Source organism: Chenopodium quinoa, unplaced genomic scaffold, assembly GCF_001683475.1.
Source record: "Chenopodium quinoa cultivar QQ74 unplaced genomic scaffold, ASM168347v1, whole genome shotgun sequence".
Lineage (NCBI taxonomy): Eukaryota > Viridiplantae > Streptophyta > Magnoliopsida > Caryophyllales > Amaranthaceae > Chenopodium > Chenopodium quinoa.
In genome coordinates, this window is record NW_018745124.1 from 317 (window position 1) to 22,711 (window position 22,395).

Below are 22,395 nucleotides of genomic sequence, written 5' to 3' on the forward strand. Positions count from 1 at the left end.
CTGGGATGTTCTTCGAAGATTTGGTTTTCCTCCTTACTGGGTTCATATCTTGCAACAATGTGTTACAACGGTGTCCTATCAGCTCTTGTCAATGGTTCTCCCTCAACACCTTTTATTCCTAAATGCGGGCTGAGGCAAGGGGATCCTCTATCTCCTTACCTTTTTGTGTTATGTATGGAAATTCTGTCTTTGATGTTACGCCGTGCTGAACTCAGGGGTATTCGTATTGCTAGTCGGGCTCCTTCTATTTCGCATCTCTTCTTTGCTGATAATGAGCTGATTTTCTTTCATGTTTCTCCTGAGGCCTGTGATAATGTGCTTTCGGTGGTTAATGAGTTTTGTTCGATATCCGGTTCAAATGAATTAATATTCAGAAATCTTTTGTTAGATTTAGTTCTAACACTCCGGTTGATTATCGAGAGTACCTTTCGCACAGCCTTAAAATGCAGGCTCGTCCTTCCATTGGAAATTATTTAGGGCTCCCGTGGATATGGGTCGGAGTAAATGCAAAAAGTTTCAGTTCGTGATTGAATAGGCTGGTTCAGCGACTTTCCGTGTTTTCTTCTCTCAGGCTTTCGGCTGCAGCTAAATTGGTTGTTATCAACTCTGTCTTTATTGCTTCTTTTAAACCATGTTCTCTCGGTTTTTAAGCTTCCTTCTACGATTTGTGATAAAATCAACTCTCTTTTATTACGGTTTTGGGTGGAAGTCTGGGGAAACGTCTAAGGGCTAGCCTTGGCTCCTGCTGCTGCTGTTTATCTCCCAATGGGTTTGGGGGTCTTGGAATCCGCCACATCCAGTCCTTTAATGTTGCTCTGCTGGCTCAGCAAGCTTGGAGATTGAGACATAATCCTCAACTCTTAGCTTCTCGTGTTCTTACAGCTAAATACTCTGCGCTTCTTCAACATAGGTCGCATTTTTCTGGTTCCCGTTCTTCGTGGGGAAGCCATGGTCTTCTTCAGGGGAACTTTTCTCTTTCAGAGGCTCTTTCCTGGAAGATTGGTCTGGAAAGAATATCAGCATATTAGATGATAATTGGTTGCCCAATGTTAAGGTGAGTTTTAAGGATCCGATTCCTTCTCAGGCGAGACCGATGTTTGTTTCGGGGCTTTTCTCTGCCAACTCAACTTCTTGGGATCCATCAAAGGTTAGATCTCTTTTTCCTCAGTTGGTGGCCATGTCCATTCTGAGTCTGGAGCGTCCTTTAAAGGCAGTTGATGATTTTGTATATTGGAAATATACACAGGATGACAAGTTCTCTACAAAGTCTACTTATTTACATATTTTATCTCAACATGTTAACCCTCCGGTCTCTTTTATTCCTCCTTCCTGGTGGAAACGTCTTTGGGGTTACCTATTCTTCCAAAATGGAAGATGTTAGCTTGGAAGATTGTTCTTGATGCTCTCCCGTCTATGGCAGTTCTCTCTCGTAAAGGTATTCATGTGAATCTGATTTGTATTTTCAGCCATAGTCAAGTGGAAGACAGGAATCATTTGTTTCGTGACTGCACGTTTATTGTTGTTTATGGTCCTCTATTGACTGGGGACCTTTTCCTACACCTGATCATTAGTTGCCTTTTCTAGACTGGTTTACAGGTATTATTTCTGGTCTTAGTTCAGGAAATTCTGGTCCATCTTGGATTATTTCTTTGGGGTGTGCTGGGCTATTTGGTTAACCAGAAATAATGTTAGATTTCGTTCGGCAGTTTATTCTCCCAATTCCATTTTAGAATTGGCGTCAGATTGGTGTTTCAGGAGTCAGAATGCTCGTATTCTTACCTTTTCACAAATAGACAAGCCTCCGGGGTTTCCTTTTCAGCCTACTTCTTTTGCTCTTTGTGGCAAGTTGGATGATATCTGTGATATTCTTATGCTCTTTGATGGAGCTTGGGACAGGGAATCTCATGAGGCGGGTACTGGTTGGTTGTTTTTGTAACGCTGCGTCGCAGCATCCATTGGGAGGCGGGGCTAAAGCTTGTGTGGCTGGTTCGACTCTCCATTCTGAACTCCTAGCCTGTTTGTATGGTCTTCAACAAGCTCGTTCATGGGGTATTTCTAAGCTTCTTCTCCTTACTGACTGTTCTATTATTGCTACTTTGCTGTTGTGCAAAGATTTGGCGGATGTGTCAGTGTGTGCTGGTCTATTCAGACATCCGTAACATCTTGTCGGGTTTTACTACTTGTCTCATTAGGAAGGTACCTAGGTTGGCTATTTCGGAAGCTCATTACTTGGCTGGAGCGGCTCGTCGCAGAGATCTTCTTTTTTCTTTTTAATTTTAGTCTTTTTTCTGTGTTCTCTTTGTCAAAAAAAATATAAAAAATAAAAAAACATTTTAAATTTTTTATAATATATATTTATAAAAATTACAATCAAAGTAGTGTATCTACAAACGTGCTAGTCAAAATGTAGCACTTTTTTTTTTGAAAAAAAGAAATATTAGCCATGACCAAAATTCATCAATCAACATAAATATATCAGGCTATGTGGGTAGCACATTGCTCTACCAACTAAGCTAATAGCCTTCCAATTCACACGAATCAGTATAATGTAATTTTTGATATCCAAACTATCCCAAAACAATCAATTTTCATAACATTCCATAGTAATAAAGAAAACAGTAACAAAGAAAATGTATGCAATATTTATGTGCAATCATCCTATCTCAAGTCATATCAATTAAATCATAATCACAACAAAAAAAAAAAAAAAACACAAATACCAACATAGTGCATCACAAGAAAAAACTCGTCCTCATAAAGAATCTAGTAATTTCATGAAAATAATTTATAATACACATGCTCATGTCATATTAATATTAAAACCATTGAAGTTAAACTAATTTAGACAGAAAGTTATATTTCTTGAAACAAAAAATAAACATAAAAATCTGCAAAGGTAATTTTCTATTTTCCTAGAAAGCAAAACGAGGCTAGTGAAAAGGTCAGAAACCCTTTCCCCAGTTGACCCATGAACCACCCCTTCCCTCAAGATATTTGTCATTTCATATGTATATGTAGAGAGATCCTCCTTAAATTCTAACGCAACACCTTATTTTTTTTAATGTAAATCCTCATCAAATCAACCAAATAACTTTCATGAATAATTTACATGCTATTCGCAATTGATTTAAGGAATCAGCAAATTAAGAGGAATTGCTTCACTCAATTTTGAGCAGGTTGTAATCTATTTTAGTCACATTGGCAAACATATGCTAACAACCCAAAACGACTCATGTTTAAGCCAATATAATCATTGTACGTTACCCAAGGAAGGAAAAAAAAAAAAAACAAACCTAAGCCTCTAGTCCTCTACCTCCACTTAAATAATAATCAACAACTTAGATGCCCCTTATTGTTATAATGACAATATAATAACATAAGTATCAAACTTCATCAATTATTAAAAGCAATAAGAAGACCAGTTGATCAATCCAGTAAATGAATAGAGTACAAATTTACCATCTAGACCAATTGTAAATTATTCTGCCACCAATCACATGCTTAGGGTTCCATCTTACTGCTGAAAGCACTCTCACTTTGTCTGTTCATTTTTTCATCATTTTTAGTTGTTGCAAGTGAGTTTCTACATTTCCGGTACAATGTCCATCTTGCAGATGGAGGAATTGCATATTATTTAGATAAATTTTCAGATAATGCTGAATAATTTTCAGACAAAGTAGATTAGCAGTGGAAGATGGCATTACAGTTCATCAAAATAACTTGACAGCATATTGCGCCCCAGAGAACAATTACAGCAAATTAATAACTAAAAAAAACAAAAATGAAACTTGAGTATACAAGATACTGCATTATTACCATTTAGTTCGGCACCTTCTTCTTAAGAAACGGCATTTAAACTTCGAGATTGGAAGCAGGGAAATTAGCGCTTAGGAAGACCACGACTATGCATTCCAAATACCTCACCCACGTAATTCCTGCATAAGCAAAAGGAGAGTGAAAACATCATCAAATTTTGATATAAAAGGAAATTGGGAAGGACACCATTACCATCTAGAGGTAATATTAAACATATGCACTGACTTTCAATTGTCATTCTATAGTAGCAAAAATTATCCATCCGAAGAGAAGTGATATGGGCATATGAAGTTTCTGATAAGAGATTAATAAAATCAATTCGTAAAGCATGCAGTATTAAACCGCTATATTCCTCAATTTAATTTTAGTGCTGAGAGAGAAATCAATACAATGGTGCAAAATGTTACAAAGTCATGGAGTTATTTTGATAATAACTACCTCAGATAAAATTCTTTATACTGAACCTCATAATTATTAAAAAAAAAGCATCAAATTAATCAGGATTATCGAGCATTACTTTAACCAATGACCAGCTTATTAATTACTATCACCTAAAATGCAGTTCGAGAGTACAACAGTCATATGATAACACCAAGTTTACACTCGTATATCCTCTCGGTATAGGCTAAGGCAAGCCTGCAGAAGCAGCAAACTATAAGCTTTTTACACTCTATAAACCCCACTTCAATAAAAGGCATGGAATCTCCACAAGGCGATTTACCTGCAATTTTATGAAATCTAAATATTTATTTTACTCATTCAAATCCCGTAGCCTAGGGAAAATTTGAAGTCATCCACCTAATAGGGCTTAAATATTAACTGACACAAGCTTAAAACAATTTCATGTTTCATGACAAAGTACCGAGTGTAATTGTTCGTGTATAGTTATAGTGGTCATCTAGATAAGGGAAAGGAACCGTTCTACGGTTGTCTACTCTAGATATCACAACAGCCAAAATATGCATGAATTGTACAAAGATTCTATAAAAGGAGAAGGGGAGGATAGATGCCAAATTTCACAAGTCATGTTGTTTGGATTATTATGGTCTAGACAAAGAGCCTGCATAGAGCAATAATAGTCAAATGAAAATGTTCACAAACTTCATCAATTCAAAGGGGAATACCAAATAGATGCAGACATATAGCTTGGAGCTCAATAAGTAACTCTGCCAACATCTCAAAGTAGAATGACTCGTGAGGGACAAGGGACCAGAATTATGTATGACTACTATTAAATACTTCCTATTTAGTGAGGAGCTTGACACTAATCAAGTGTGATGTGTTGACATCTGACTATTTACTTTTCCAATCATAAATTAATCACAGAGCATTAATTAGCTTGATATCATGCATCAACCTTAAACTTGAAGTTGCAGGATACTGACAGTTTAATATATATGCAAACTGTGGGGTCAAAATATGTAGTCGCTTAAACATCATATTTCTAATGAAGGTTAGCTATATCTACCTGGTAATCTCAAGAATTGTGATGTCTCCTAGGACCTGCAAGTTCAAGAGTAATAAGTAAAATCACAGTATGAATGCTACTCGAATAACATATTTGAAGACAAAATTTAATAGTTTATTGCATCAACTTACCCAAAGCAAGCTGGACATTATCTATCAAGACAGTTATAATAATAAATAAAGCATTGTAAATTTACAACGAAAACAAGCCACAAAAATCAGAAATCTACAAGGCCTAGTGAACAAGAAAAATAATGTATGTTCAAGATCAATGCAATAAAGCAGAAACCACAATCTACATGAATATTACAACTCAATGATAGCTAATGAAGCTTTCATATAAATTCTTCTGCGAATTTATAAAACTTGCTCAACACTCTGCTCGGATTATGTGGCATACATAGAAGTATATTGTAAAACTTGCTCAACACTCTGCTCGGATTATGTGGCATACATAGAATTTATAAAACTTGCTCAACACTCTGCTCAACACAGGCTTTTTTGAATCATACACAGAAATATGTCTGAGAGGTAACTTTGAAAGGAGCAAGTTGTTTAGTATAGAATAAACACCATAATACACAAGGAGCAAGTTGTTAGTATAAGATTAAAACACCATAATATACAAGGAGCAAGTTGCTTATTTAAAATCACCTCTTCTCCCATCAAAATTAAAGGTCCTCTCCAGCTGTCCAACCATCCGAGTTTCAAATTATTCAAATCAATTAAGAGGAAAAACAAAGTTAAAAGCAATCTGCTTTATTGAAATGAAAAAGATCAGTATAAAAAAAATATCCATCTGCTGATGCTTTACGGTACCCATTCTCAAAAAACTGAGTTTAAATCATAACATTTCCATCGTCAAATAATTAATTAACCCGTAGACATTATGCAAGAGTTTAAAATAATTATAGTAAACTTGTGCATGTGCTATAGAAGGGCTAAAGAAACACATTCTAAATAGGCTAAGAAGTTCAAAAGCAAACCTGGCCGAAGTAATGCAGGTAGAAGCTCTTTGTGCAGGGACAAATAATATAGAACCTGACACTAATGTATTGAATAAGGTCAGGATAGTACCAATTCGGTGAAGCCTACGCAAAAGGGCACCTAAAGGGAGCTTCTGGTTAGTTACTTAGCTTACTTAATTTTGGAGTGAATTAGACCAAAGCAAAAATAGAATTGAAGAATTACCCAGGTGACCAGCCTTGTTCCCTCCTCAAGGGCTTTTTTCCAGTCAAAAGCACCAACATCACGACGTCGAAGCTATAAACATCCCTTTGGCCGTTGCTTTTCCTGTTTCAAAGTATTCTGGGGAAAAAAGTTTGTCAGTAAACTTACCAAACTGGTTTGGCAAATAGATAATTTCTAGAAGAAATGGCAATATATGTAATAGCAAAGCTTGAGCATAAAAATTCAAAATTAGAAGAATAGTTTTCATGATTCTGATAAAGCTGCTGGGTAGAGTGGGTACTAACAAAGTTTTTGCTAGCCAAATCAATAATACGTAGGAAAATCAGTACACTTAAACAAATTATGCAGTGTCTAATAGAGTGATAGCTTAACACGATTTTGCCAGGACAGGTGCACAATTACCCCCTTGGTAAAGCCCTACCTCAAGGTGGTCTGTGGAAGGTGCCTACCGAGAAAAATTGTTTAGATGAGGGAAACGAGCGTTGAACCTTGGACTGAATTGTTATATCCACCCAGGTGTAAATAACAACCTTTGACCCAAGATGGCCTAAGTTGCGAACTTATGGAAGCCACGGGATCCAACCATCGACTCAATTTTCTAGTTTAACAGTCTAACACTACACACCAAGAAATTGCTAGCACAAATAAACCAGATATTCATAAATCAATCCAGATCCAGAGTTCATGTGTAATTGTGTAAACATATAATAGCAGAAACAATGCAACATATATACTTGACATCCAAAGTATAAAACAGAATCACCATGACCAGGGAAATGATCTTAGTATCACCATAATTGGACTAATCAAAAGTTGATATACATTTCGTAAAATTGATTCAAAGATGCAGATTCAGTAATTGAATAATTGGAGGGAATGAGCGAATGGAAAAAAGAAATTAGACAAAGAGCTAACTGTGCAAAGTAAATCTTGCTAGTTTGGCAATTACCAGATGTCAAAATCATAGACAGAGATGCATATCCACAGTCACTTTCCAGTAAGGCAGCCAAAAATCATCATAGCTTTCGGCTGAATTGCCAATCTTCTCATCCAGATGTCAAAATCATAGACAGAGATGCATATCCACAGTCACTTTCCAGTAAGGCAGCCAAAAATCATCATAGCTTTCGGCTGAATTGCCAATCTTCTCATCTACAAGCTCTTTCTTCTTCTCATCAATCTTAAATACAACGCAGGGCATCAATACGGTCAAGATCTCCCACAAGACGATGCCAAAACAATAACATCAGCTTTCTTTGTATGGTGCTTATTTGCTATCATCTCCCGAGACATCTAGCAATAGGTACCAAGTGAATCATATTGCACTGCCTATTTTAGTCTTTAAGCAAGAGATACCAAAATCATCTAGGACGTCTACTTTTACACATGTAATTTCCGAGAAGAAGATTTCTGATTTCAAATCACATCAAAGTATTTCCTGAGAATGATGAAATTGCATTCCCCGACCAATGTCAAGGGCAAATCAAACAAATCAGCTCTTTGACATCCCACAGTTTAACTAACCCATTACTCTAAAATTCACAAATTAATCTAATCACTAATAATTCATAAAAAGCAATATGCAAAACCCAAGAAATCCAAATTAAATATCATCAATAAAATTAAGCAAAAAGGTCCCAAATAAATCACAAAATCAACAAGGGTCAAATTTCCAAATTAAAGGAACCAAAAATTATAAAAATGATTGAGCCTTTATTTAAATTAAAAAGAAATAGAGAGGAAGAGAGAGAATTAGTACTGTTTGAGAGTTTTGGAAGTGAAAAGCTTCTTCCAGACGCCAAATTTGAGGCTTTTTTTTAGCTTTTCCCATTAATAAGTCATCACATTTCTTAATCAATTGAAACATTTTCCTCGAAATGACTTCTTCTATGCCCCCCATTCAAATCAACAGAAGCCTCCTCCGCTACATTCTGATCGGAGAGGCTCTTAAGTAGTCGCAGCCCTGCCTTTGTGATTGATAAGAAAAAAGAAAGACTATGCCAACCTTTGTGACTTGCTAAATCGGGGAAGGTTGGCATTGAATTGTATAGCAGAACTTTGTTTTGTGCAATATAGCTTATATGCAGTGTTCTTCCTAATGCCCATGGCCTTGTACCTGAAAACCATAAACATCAATAATTCCTCAGCCAATGTTTAACAGATATATCATCATCACAAGAACTTACTGAACCTAATAGGCATGGTCTTCAAACTCTTCAATCAAGTCTGAAATCAGTTATATCAGTTCCAATCAAGGGTGACAACCTAAAGCAAGATCCTATTTTCAGCTGGCTTTAGACTTAGTCTTTTTGTTCTGTTTACTTTTACATGAACACTAAGTCTGGAAAAGGGCTAGTAAGTTCAATTTCACAACTAAATTAAGTTTAAATTGATTATCATTCAAATGAAAAGAACAAAGCCTCAAATCGCATAACCTGGTAATTACATTCCTTGCCTCTAATATAACTATTTAAGGATCAAAATTGTAATACGGTTTCCTAAAACAGAACGCAACTCTTAGCAAAGCGTAATACTTGCCTGTGCGGTATATACCTAAGGCAATTCCAAATAGCTTGCTCTATTATATAACAACATATATATCTTCAATTAGCCCTTGAAAACTAAATCGTTGTAAATCAAGATGATTCTTCTACAAACAACTATCAATTGTAACACAATTTACTGGAAAGTGTTAGAAATGGAGGGTCAATATTCACAATTTACCTTATTTTCCTTGTGTGCACTTCTTTCTAGTTCAAGTTGAGACTGTGCAAGGTCTCTTTGCCACTTAATCTCTCCCATTTCCCTCTCCAACCGTACATAATAACAAGACTTTAGTCAGTTAGTATAATTAGAAAGCAATCTCATTTCCCCTCACTCTCTTATATTTTTAAAGGGTGGGCACCATGGGGACAAGATGAGTTTATCTGTGCTTCAAACTTTTGCTTAATAAGTAGAAGAACAAATTTAATCTATTTCAAGATTCTGAACGCATGCTAAAGGCTAAAATGGTTCTGTTTGAGCAACAAAAGTCTTGGTGTGTAAAGTTTTTAACAAGCTAAGAAAGCATACCTTCTAGATTTTCACATTTTTCTCAACCAGCAGTGCCTTTAAAGCTGATGAAGACGAAGGTTTTGGACTTTTGAGCGAAATAGAGGCAAGAAAACAAGAGTGTATACTTTCCTTGGAGGCTTTGATTTGAATGGAGTTGAATAGAGAACACATTATTTACAAGATAAAGTCAATCAGGATTCCACCAATCTAGAGAACTCAAAATCAGTACAACTTAAACTTCTTTGATTCGACATTCAGATTTGCAAGCCCACATCATGCAGAAAATGGAAGGAAAAAAGTATCCTGCAGAGTATAATATAAAGAAAGAAATAGAGAGGAAGAGAGAGAATTAGTATTGTTCGAGGGTTTTGGAAGTGAGGAGCTTCTTTCTAACGCCAAATTTGGGGGCTTTTTCTTAGCTTTTCCCATTAATTCCTCATCAAATTTCTTAATTTTTGCCTCAATTGAAACACTTTCCTTCGAATGACTTCTTCTATGCCCCCATCCAAAGCAACAGCAGCCTTTGCCGCTACATTGGAGAGGCTCTTAAGTAGTCTCTAGTCGGAGAGGCTCTTAAGTAATCATAAACTAAGAATGTTGTTCCATATGATATATTAGACCATCTCCAATGGTGAGACTCAAATTTGAGTATTGAAATACAAAATGAGTTATTTTTTACTTCCAATGGTGATACCATACTTACTTCTCAATTTAGCAACTCATGTGAAGCCTAATTTCCCAATGGCGAGACTCTCTAGAATATACAAATGTCACTTTCAATTTATGGCTCCCAAATCCATTTCTTTTTAATTATCAAATATTGTAAGATTAAAAAAATGTAAAACTTAAATAAATTACAAAATATATTAGAATATTAGTAAGGGGTCCACACTTTTTGTCAAATGAGACTCAAAGTTGAGTATCTAAACTTAGCAACTTTCTTTTGGAGTTGCTAAGTTTAAATACCACCTTATTGGTATAGATTGCAAAAAATACTCTCCCTCCAAAAAATACTCACTTGAGTCTCACCATTAGAGAGGGTCTTAATCTTAAATTTGAGAGAATTCCAACATCTACAAATCCTGAGTGATACCCAAACAACAAATAACTGACACTAATTCATACTCCGAATCGCTCAAACTTTGTAATTTATATTCAACAATTACAACAAATAATTTTTAGGATATTTTGGATTTTAACACCTTACAAAAGGCTGAAAATGTTTTTTAACACCCCCCAAAAAAAAACTTTTATTTTAACACCTCCCAAAAATATAAAAGTTGGAAGTTAACACCAAAATCCATCTTCCGTTAACAGAACTGTTAGTGGGGCCCACCCCAACGGATATATTTTTAAAAGATCTGTATATAAGAACCATTCTTCCACGATTCTTGCACGATATATAAGAACCATTCTTGCACGATTCTCCCCCAATGAACGAAATCGTTGTTCTTATTGAATAGCAGCAGCGCATTGCATTGTTGCACGATACTTGAAACAATTCTTGCACGATTCTTCCACGATTTTTGAGAAGAGGAACAGATTGAAGCTGTTGAAACAGGTGAGTGCGGTCAATTGTTCGGTTGTTTGGTAATTATGGTTTAAATTCTCTTCAATTATTATTTGCAATTGTTTCGTACTCAGATTAATGGTTGGATTATGTTATGTACGCATCTAAATGCCCAATTGCGAAATTAGGGTTCGTCAGAAATTGAATTTGGGGCTTTTCGTATTATGAAATTAAAAATGAATTTTGTTGCTGTCAATGTTAATTCGTCAGTGTACAAATCTGTAAATGTGACTGTCGATCTAAAATTGATGCAGATTATGTCGTTTGTTAGCTCTTCCCCTCCTGAGGCCAGAAAATGTAAGTGTGGTGTGCCAATGGCCAAGCTCACTAGCTGGACAAGGGAGAATCCAGGCAGGAAGTTCATATCATGTAAGTTTTATGACCCAATAACAGAAACAAGGGGTTGCAAAGCTTTCGAATGGGTTGATCAACCTGATGGAACAGATTGGCAAACAGGGGTTATCAACAACCTGTTGTTGGATAAGAAGCTGCTAAAGGGTGAAGTTAATGAATTGAAAAGGGAAGTTGATGAAATCAGTGGCCAAAGGAGGTGCCTACTTAATGAAGTTGATAATTTGAAGATGAGATGCAAGGCCTTGAACGCTGACAGGAAGAGAATGAACAGGGAGTGCAATGAAGGGAAGGTGTCTTCAATCAGCTGTTTTGGTTGGGTGGGCATGGCCATTTGTATAGGTTTGTCAATGGGTGTAATTTTCCTAATGGCTAGGGGTGTGTGATAGTAAGCTGTATTAAGTAGTTATAATTTCTTGTAATGACTTGAAGTGTTATAAATATGTCTTTTAATCAACCTATTTATGCCTTGTCTAAGTTGTTAAATTGAGAATGTTTAAACATTGGAAAAGGATTTAAACATGTGAAACATTAAAACATGGGAAATATGTGAAACACTAAGATAGTTCAAGTACAGGTTGACAAAAGAACCTTACTTCAACATGTTTCAATGGCAATCAAAGCCATGCAACCATTACAATTCAATATCTAATTGTTCAAATTTGTTAAGGGAAGCCACTAAAAAACTAGCAAGTTACATAACCAGTCATGAGTACATAATAAAAGTTTGAAATTGTTCAACAGACATAATGTTTGATATCCAGCATGAGTACATCACTGAGTAAGGTTGTTGAGGGATTGCAGCCTGGCCCTTGTTACAACACCTGTGGCTGTTGTAGGCTGACTTGAGGAAGACCTTGTCTTTCTTTTTGGTTGGCTTGAGGCAGGCTGACTTGAGGAAGGCTGAGCTGAGGATGGCTGACTAGAGGATGGCTGAGCTGAGGAATGCTGAGCTGAGGAAGACTGTGGCTGTGGGCGCTTGCTGAATGGCAGACAACCTTCTTGCTCTTGAGGAAACTTTTTGTTTCCTATGCTGTTTGGTCCAGCCCCAATTGCACTCTATGACATGCATATAAAAATAAAAAGTCAATGGATATACCTGTTCATAATAAAAAGTCAATGGATATACCTGTTCATAAAAAGCCCCAATTGAATCCTCCCACTTTTCATTATTCCTGTTCATAATATACCTCCTCATCCATTCCATTTGGGTGAGGATAGGTTTATCTCTGGCAGGCCTAATGACTGCATTGAAAGTCTCACACATGTTGTTCAACAACATGTTGGACTTGCAGTTTGGTGTGAATGCATGTCTAGACCAATGGTGGGGAGGAATGTTGATTAAATACTCATATGCCTCTTCATCGAGGAATTTGATAGACTCCATGGCAATTTCATGCTCAAACTGACATATAAAAGCATACCAGAAATCACACCAAGCATATACAAGCTAACCAATATAAAAACACACCAACAGTCATATAAAAGCATAGGCTAGCTTCAACAATCAATAAACTTACAATGGTGGTGGCCCTAGCTGCTCTCCAAAACAGCTCCTTAAAGGTTGATCCAGTGAAGTTGAGCTTGAAGTTAGCCCAACATCCTCATGAACAATGGTGGCTCTGGCCTGTCAATACCATCAACAACAACATTGCACCCTGAACCAGGGTTGTACTTCATCACAGCTTTCCCATAATCCCACACCCTAGCATACTGCTCCCTAGCTGAACCAAATATCAGTAGTTTTGCCCTACACCTAGCTAGCCATGCCTTATAGTAACTCACATCAACTCCTAAATCATTCAAAATCCTAGCCCTAATCTCCTTAATTCTCCAACCAGGGTTACTCCTAAACTCTTCTAAATACCTCTCTGCTATGTATTCAGCAGTAAGCATCTTGTTCTTCTTTACTCTGAAGCAGGAATGGTCTAAATTCAAGGTTTTGATTTGCCAAGTTTGCTGCTTAACAAGTTTTGATGCAAACACCTTGAACTGACACTTTACCCCCCCCACACATGTACAAGCAGGCATTCTACAAGTGTAGCTATTGAACTCACAGCCACATCTATATCTACACTGAACTGTAATCCTTTTACTGTCATTATGCAAGTAGTAGAACTCATACCTGTTTTGAATGGCATGAAGTCTTAAGGCCCTCCTCAAGACTGAAGCATTACTGAATTTCTGATTTAACTTCAACTTGATTGGGTTGTCAAAGTCCACATCAGCATTAAACCAAGGAGCATAGTCCTGTTCCTCATCAGATCCACACAAACTCCTTGAATCATCTGAATCAGCATCACTTTCTGGATTCACCTTCGGTTTTCCAACATCCAAATCATTTCTCAACTCTACTCTCTTATCTTTGCCAACCCTGTCATCTACTGCACTCTCCAAACCTTTCCTAAGGCTCTTGTTCACTTTGGCCAAGATCTCCTTTGACCCTTCAATATACCATTCCTCATCCCTTCATCAAATTCTTCTTCACCAGGTTCCCAATCTTGTCCCTCATCACTCAAATCTGAACTTGAATAACCAGATCCTTCACATCCATCATCCTTTTCTTCATCAAACCTCAACACTTTAGCATTAGCTGAGGCTTTCCTAGGTGGACTCTCCTCCCTTTGTTCAGTTTCTGTCTTCTTAAACCTAGGGCTCCTCCTAATAGTCGATGTATTTGAACTTTCTACCTTCTTATCCTTTTTTTTTGTCTTTGCAGGATTGGGTTGGGCCTCTTGTATGGGCTGACTAGGAGCTTCTGTTGTTACAAAAACCTCAACATACCCCTCTTCATTTACTGTCTCCAAAAGGCCCTTAACCTCTTCACTGTTAACTAGTTCCCTTTTCCCAGTGTTAAAGGTTTTCCCCTTCTGCCTATACCAACAGCTGTAATGCATAGGCACATCCATATCACCATTAACAAAACCATGAATTGCAGCTGTTCTAATCAAATGCACATCCAACTTAGATACTTGAACCTTCCTCTTCCAGTAACACCAACCACCACACCAACACAGCAGCTGCCTGTTTTTGGTTACTCTTTTAGGGACAAAAGCACCTCCCACTCTAAGGCAGATGTCAACCAAACTATCCTTGTCACCCATTATCTACCCACCAGTGAAAAACATATAAAACATATTAAAAGCCATGTAACTATACATGCACAATACGAATAAACAAATCCATCACAGCCACACAAACAAACACATAAAAAATTGAAAATAAACATATACAAGCCAATGTAGGTGCTCAGTAACATAAATTAATCAACAAACCACACTTGCTAGTTTAATTAACAATAAACCACCTTAATTAATCTCTACTTTCAATTACGAAATCCAATTAACCTAAGTCGCATAGTCAGTTACAGAAATTGATTTATCAAGGCTTTCCTACTGTGGTCCCAAAATTTACCCTAATTACCCAATTATTGCAAGGTTTACAGCAATGAAGCACCAGTAATTGACGAAATTGCTATCAAAGGAGAGCAATTTTACCTTATTTTCTGTGAATTTCAAGCGGCTTTCGCACTTTTGTAGTTGAAGAAGATGATGAAGAAACCCTCCTGAGCTTATCTTCTCCAACGTTGACACCACCCTACACTCCACTTCTCAGCCAAGATCTCCTTTGGTTCAAAAGCGAAATCAATGAAGGTTCAGAAAGAATTCAATGCAGAAGGTTGGTGCGAATTCAATGAAGAAAGAAGTTTCGTGTTTTGCTGGGTGAAAATTGAAGTTCAAGCCAATTTGTGGGACCCACGTTAAATTTCCGTGACGGAAATCGTTAACTGGTGTTAACTTCCAACTTTTATATTTTTGGGAGGTGTTAAAATAAAAGTTTTTTTTGGGGGGGTGTTAAAAAACATTTTCAGCCTTTTGTAAGGTGTTAAAATCCAAAATATCCTAATTTTTAACAGCCCAATAATGCAAATTTACCAATAAACATGTAAAAAGCCAAAAGTTAGACAAACCCATTAATCTAGTTTCTACTGTAATTTGTAAACCAAAACTTCATCAAATCCAGCAATCCAAAACTCAACATACTACCACTCATAAACTTCATCAAACCCATTATGCAAAATTTATCAATTATCCATGGACAAACCAAAATCAAATATGCTTCATTATACCGAATTCACCACTGAAAAGACAAAATTAACCAAACCCATACTTCCAATTCACCAGATTACTACTCTAAACCAAAATTTAGTAAGCTTATTAACCAAATTCACCACTAAAAAGCCAAAATCAATCAAACCTAAGATTCCAAATTAACCAGATTACTACTCATAAACCCCAAAAATTTATTAGTCCAAATGAGCTAATTTAACACTCACAAACCAAATTTAATCAAAAACGTTAATAAAAAATCAACAAATTACTACTTATAGTGCAAACTTTTATAAAGCTTATTACTCTTATTTTCACCATTTAAACACTGATAAACCAACACTTAATCAAATCCATTAATCCAAATTCATACTTTCCACTTCAAAATCAAAACATAATCTTCACCCATAATCAAAATCTCACCAATTGACACTCATAAACCAAAAACCAAACCCATTACTACAAATCCACCTATTAATGAAATCGAACCATTATTAAAAAAAAGTACCAAATTACAACTCAAAACCAGAAACCAAATCAAACCCATAATTCAAAATATACTAATCACCACTCAAAAGTAAACTTAAATAAAAAACCAATCAAAACAAAAAATTTCCAGCATGATAAAAGTGAAATACCTGTAAAAGATTAGCAATGGTTTCAAACTTTCAACAGTAGCAATCTTATTAATCCCAACTTCATAACTCCTCACAATAAAATTCTCCTAATAAGATAACCCATCTCCCGTCAAGCTCCCCAACCACAGCCGACCCGCCAACCCGATCGAACCCGACCCGTTTCAGTTTGGGTAAGCCCATTGTTAGTCGTCGTTGAAACTGAAACACACATATCAGGCCGTTATGAGCATGAAAGTTTCGGAGAGGATTCAAGTTAGGGAGGACACTTTGGGATAACCCCATAAACTGCATTGAGTAAAAGATTGAAATTTATCACTTACTAACGTTGCATGATGAATTCAACATCGTGATTTATGATCTCTAATTTTGATTTTCAGTGATTTTCCTATGTTTCTATATGTGAAACAATTGAATTTAAGCGTTTTTTTTTTTTTGGGTTTTAGACTGGGGTTGATAAAAGCAAATAAGTTGATTAATTAATTTTTTAAGAAAAAAATAGATTGAGAAAACCTTGGAGAAGACACATTGGCCAAGAGATTGCAAAAATTTACGACAATTCTCTTCATTGTAATTAGTATCAACCATGCAATTAAAAAGATCCAATGCTGCTTTCCCCAAAAATTCTTTTGATGCTTCCAGTAATCTGCAGATTCTTCAATGCAAAAAGAAAAAAAATAGAGAAAGCCCGGTGGACGCTTCAATGGGAAGCTCAGAGTATGCTTAGATAGAGGGGAGAGAGAGAGGAAAGAGAGGTTGGAGAACGGAGAGGGGAGGAGTTGAGTGAGTGGAACTGTGGAAGAGAGGAAAATGGGAAAAGTGGATTTCTTCGGGGCAAGGGCAGTAGAAATAATCACAAGCAGAGGGCATTCTTGGAATAGCACTGTAAATAAGCTACAGTAGCACTTCTCATTTTTTTAAAGGGTTTTAGATTTTAGATTAGATATGTGGTGATACATTGTTAAAGGTGTTTCATTTTGCAATAATCTCAAATAAGTTATACAGAGTACTTCAACGGGGACTTTATATGCTTTGGTCTAATTATATTTTAATCTTGAAACTTTACATTCTAGTTTTGTTTTGAGTAGTGGTAGCTACATTTACTTTGTGATTTTCTCCTATATAGCTTTTTTTTTTATAAATTTTAGAACGTGAACTATAATAATATGATGTCTAATTAATTAATATAGGATACAAGTATACCTTATGTCTCCCTCTTATACCTTATGTTGCTCCAATCCGCCATTAAGGTAATAGTCTGCTTTGCTTATTTTGATTATAATATTTTATCACATTAATAATATAAATGTTTATTTGATGATTATCGTTATCCCAACATTGGTTACATTTTGATATTGGAATATTTTTTTGCATTAGGTTTTGTTTCTAATTAGCCGCTAGTATTATAATTATTATGATTGTAATATGAAGAGCTAGGATATTCTACATTCTTTTCTTGCATTATGAAGAGCTTGGATATATATACACCCTCGCCATATAACATAATGCTTCCTTGTGAGTTGGGATCCATTTGTTATTGTAGTTAAAGTTTCGTTTACTACTTCTCACATATTCTAGTGATCTATGTATATGTGATTTTATATACTAGCATATAAAAGCTCATATGTGATAATAGTCTTGGATTGGAACATTTCTATATTTTTTTTCACCTTTTAATGATTCACATTATATCCAAGTATAAATAAAGATATTTTTTGCAATTTTTCAAAATATAGGACATGCATGAAACCTGTTTAACCTTCTCGTTTGGACCGATATATTTGGAGTGACTAATAATTGTTATTTAAATGCTATCATCTTAACTTGTTTGATGCTCATACATTCAAGTGGTTTGATTTTATAAACGAGATGAGATCGCGAGTCTATACACATGACCACGATTAATATTTGTTACATATGAGCAAGACTTTAACTCTAAGTTTATTCTTTCCTTGACGCCATGAGAAAGAATATATAAAAGGCTAGACTTTAAATAGTATTCTGACGACACTAAACCCTGGGTGGGTGTGAATTGGTAAATCATATATTACTAGATATACTCACTCCCTAAAATAAATGAGAAATAATTGTATGATTAAGATGATACATGCATGTTTTTGTGATGAATATAATTCATGCAAAATTATACGATCTGCAAATTAAACATGATTGCACAATATTTATTTGAGCAAGAGATAGATGACATTGTGGGAAACTTACTTGTAAAAATATATTTATCATGCCATACTTCTAAAAAAAATAATATAATTGGGCAAGAGTTACGAGTAAGAATAAGTTTGTAAGAATAACATGATACATGTATTGCTAAAAAATTTATGCCTTGTGGATGAGATTTAAATGTTGTTGGATTCATTTCATTTCCTATGTGCAAGGATTAGGGGAGAGTGTATTAATTATTCCATTATTTTATCCCTGCACATAAATAAAAAAAGATTTTGATGGTCAGTTTGATACATACATTAACTTAAATATTAACGATTTATTTAATAGAAGTGGTCATATGTTATTTAAATATTTTGAAATGATACCATCTTGAAGATGGATATAAATGTCATTGTTCATATACTAATTATAAATGCTCCAATTAAAATAATTGTCCCAGAAGGACAACATCGGTTACTAATGAACCTAAAGCACGTCTGAAGCGTTGTAGTCCAATAGAGTTAAAATATAACAACCTTCGGAAAAGGAATGGAGCAACTATTGACAATGACAAATTTGAGGAAATGATAAATCCATTACAATTCTAGAAGAAATCACTTTTAGTAAAATTTATATGTTTCATGATTATATAATTAAAAGACTCTAGAAGAGTATGAAATATCCAACAAGATTAACATGTATCAAGATTATAGTCAAAACTCCAGCAGAGTATGAGTAAATTATTAGATAAAATATTTGTTGATTGTCTTGCCAATTGTATAAAGAAACACATGTTGGTGTTCAAATATCACATCAAATTCATGGCCATGCATAACATAATATTAATAAAGTGATCACTAGTATTGGAAAACTGACCAGACTTCAATTTAGAGAAGTGATTGGATGTGATAATTAAATTAGGCCATCCGGGTTGAATAATTACCCGTTATGGAAACTTGAAGTTTCATTTGATAATGTGTTGACGCTCTCTCAAATTTTAGATATATGAAATGAGTTGAATGACAAGACATAACATTAAGATTGAGCTATATTTGGATTGTGATTCATAACCATTTGTATTGATGAAATTTTCAAGAGTTAATAGGTTTTGATTTCTTATATAAAAGAGTAATTGTAGACACCTATTTGTGTCTTCCCAAAACCAAACCCGGTGATGATTACCTTTCACGTCGAATCATAATCTAATGAAGTGAAAGTGTAGAAAGTCTAGTGTTGCGGATAATTTTAATTTCTTTTCTCTTCTCTCTGTTTTTGAAAGCCTATTTTAAGAAAACAGTCAATCCAGTTTGTTTGGTCCGTAATATGGGTCCAATAGTAGTGTAGTTGGATAGGGTTTGAAAAGAGCTTTCCAACGATATATTATAAGCCCAATTCCGATGAATATTGAGGAAGTTATGGTCAAATTACTAATTGGGCCCGGTTTGAGCCTTATATGCGGCCCAATGATGTAGAGGAGGGCCTAATATGGATTTATCATTCCTAATGCAATTAGGAATGGTTTTAGTCTTCTAGATTCTTCTAGAAAGTTCTTTTCATTCCTAATTCAATTAGCATTGATAAATTGACTTTTGTTGACTTTTTAGAGTTTTAATCAGAATAAAAGAATGTTTTTGAGGAAAATACGATTTTATCCTCCTGTACGGTTAATTTCTATCTGATTTTAGAAAATGCGTCAATAATTTAATTAGCGCAGGCGCTAAGCTTGGCGCCTGGCGCCAGCGTTAACGCCTGACGCTAATGTCAGCCTCTGGCGCTAACCTTGTTTTTTCGCGTCAGAACTCTGGTTCGATTTTCTATCTTTTTGGCTGGTTTTCTCTATAAATAGCCTCCTAAGCTAAAGCATCAACTCTCTCTAAGCTAAAGCTTCTCTACAATCTACAATCTACATCTACAACCATCAACTCTCTCTAAGCTAAAGCTTCTCTCTCTCTTTTCTAAACCTACCTTTCTTACAAAATTCCGCATTCACAAGACCTAGACACACCTAGCCAAGTTCGAAGTTGCCTTCACCCTAGACGTGAAAGGTTTTTAATTTCTGAGGGTTTGGTCCCAAATCTCTCTTTCAATTATTATCTAATTTTATTGTTGTTTATTATTTTCCTTGAAGTTACTAACGTGTTTATTTTGTTATTAGAAAGAGGTACGAGGTTTCCAAGTAAGTGCTTTAGTGGTTTTCATTGTTATTATTATATAGAAATCATGCTTAGATTATTATTATGATTCCTAGTATCATGTTAGGATGCTTGATGTTTTGAATGACAACAATGATTCCTAGTATTATGTCTAGGGTAACTTTAATATCAAGTATGATTAAAAGTATGATGCCTTTTATGTTTTTCCTAATATTTATGATTGTTAGTATCATGTTAGGGTTAAAGATTTGATTTTTATTGTTTAGTGACATGCTAGGATTTGTTATTAATCTTGTTAGTATCATGCCTAGGATCTTGCTATTATTATCCTTGAACTTGAATATTATGATTGTAATTATTATTATTATGATGATTATTATTATGATTTATTATGTTGCTTGATTATATTTATTGTTATTGCTTGATCACACATTTTCTACATGTTTAAAGGGAATTGGTACTTGTAATCACGCTTAATAAGATATTTAATAATCTTGTTTAGGGTTAATATGATTATAATTCAAGTGATCGTCAATAATAGTTTTGTTTGTGCATTAATATTCAACCAACATAGATAAACAGGTTTAGGGTTAAACCTATTGATTGCATGTTAGTCAGAAAGCGCACATGAATACGATCAGAATAAAGAAGAGGCCTATTATTTGGGCAGGTTCAATCTCTTTTAGGTACCTTCATCCCCGAACTACCAGTCATGGTTCCAGACCTATTGGAGTTGACGATCTCTTGGATCGTTAAGGGGTGTAACCTTCACCCTGTGAACGGTTTACAAGTTCCTAAAACTTGTTGACGACTCTTTTGCTCTATCTTCTTTCCCTTTGGACGCCACCGTACTTTATTGTATGATCACAGTGGGGTTCAAGCTAGGGATTAATGCTTGAAATATTCCCTACAGTAATGGATGACCAGAAGTTCACTAAAATAACTTATATATTATTGTCAAACTATTAAGTGACCAGAAACTCATCAAATACACTATTTAAGTCTTTATAGATCCAAAATATCACCACCTAGTAGAATTACAAGCATGTGATATATGCTTGTATAACAATTCTATTGATTGGGGCTATTACATGTCAGCACATAAGAAATAGAAAAGAAGGAAATTCAACTGCACAACATATGTCTCCCCATTAATGTTGAATTATTGATCCCCTGAAGAGAACAAATTATGAAAGAGTTAATAATAAATAAATATGTGTTATGCAATGTATAATGAAGAAATGATTTAAAATTATTCTCTAGAAGAGATAAAAGCTTGTTTAATATAATTCTTTTGAGAGATAAATTTTGTTGATTATGATCCTCCCACAAAATGAATTTTATCGCAAAATTTGTATACTAAGTTGGTGAAGGATTGTGATGCCCCTATATTATGAGATATTTTACCAACTTAGGGGGAGAATTGGAGTAAGTTGGCAAAAATTAATTAAATTGATGATCCCTATATATAATGGTAATTTGAAATGTATTCTAGCCAACTTTCGTCTATATGTTATCAAGATATGTTTCACATTGAGATAAAACTTGCCAATTGTATATACTTGATTCATTACACGTGAAGTGTAGATTGTATAATCGGTTCCAAAATAAAGATGTGATATATGGCAACATAGTGCAGTTGACACTTTTAATAGTGTGATAGTATATTAATACCATAGTGTGAGAAATACCCCAGATAGAAGTGGTATAGATATTTGAACTAAATAGATGGCCTAGGAGATGAGAAAGTCATAATGGTACCAATTGAAAATGTATTTCAGATATCATTGCAAAAACAACATGCAGAATATACATTAAATAAATTTTATGATACCGGTACACAATGGAACCGACGAATAATATGCATATGCATGATATAATGGACT

At 35.1% G+C, this 22,395-nt stretch overlaps 2 long non-coding RNA genes across 2 annotated transcripts; both read right to left on the reverse strand.

The window, feature by feature from the left end:
* Nucleotides 1-3,647: 3,647 nt before the first annotated feature.
* On the reverse strand, nt 3,648-6,562 carry LOC110710099. Its single transcript, XR_002509121.1, has 3 exons — nt 6,475-6,562; nt 5,285-6,390; nt 3,648-3,935 (listed from the first exon to the last, which is right to left on the reverse strand). It is a non-coding gene; the product is annotated as an uncharacterized LOC110710099 (long non-coding RNA).
* On the reverse strand, nt 6,557-10,260 carry LOC110710100. The gene is made up of 4 exons (XR_002509122.1): nt 9,547-10,260; nt 8,234-8,590; nt 7,424-7,767; nt 6,557-6,591 (listed from the first exon to the last, which is right to left on the reverse strand). It is a non-coding gene; the product is annotated as an uncharacterized LOC110710100 (long non-coding RNA).
* Nucleotides 10,261-22,395: the final 12,135 nt, after the last annotated feature.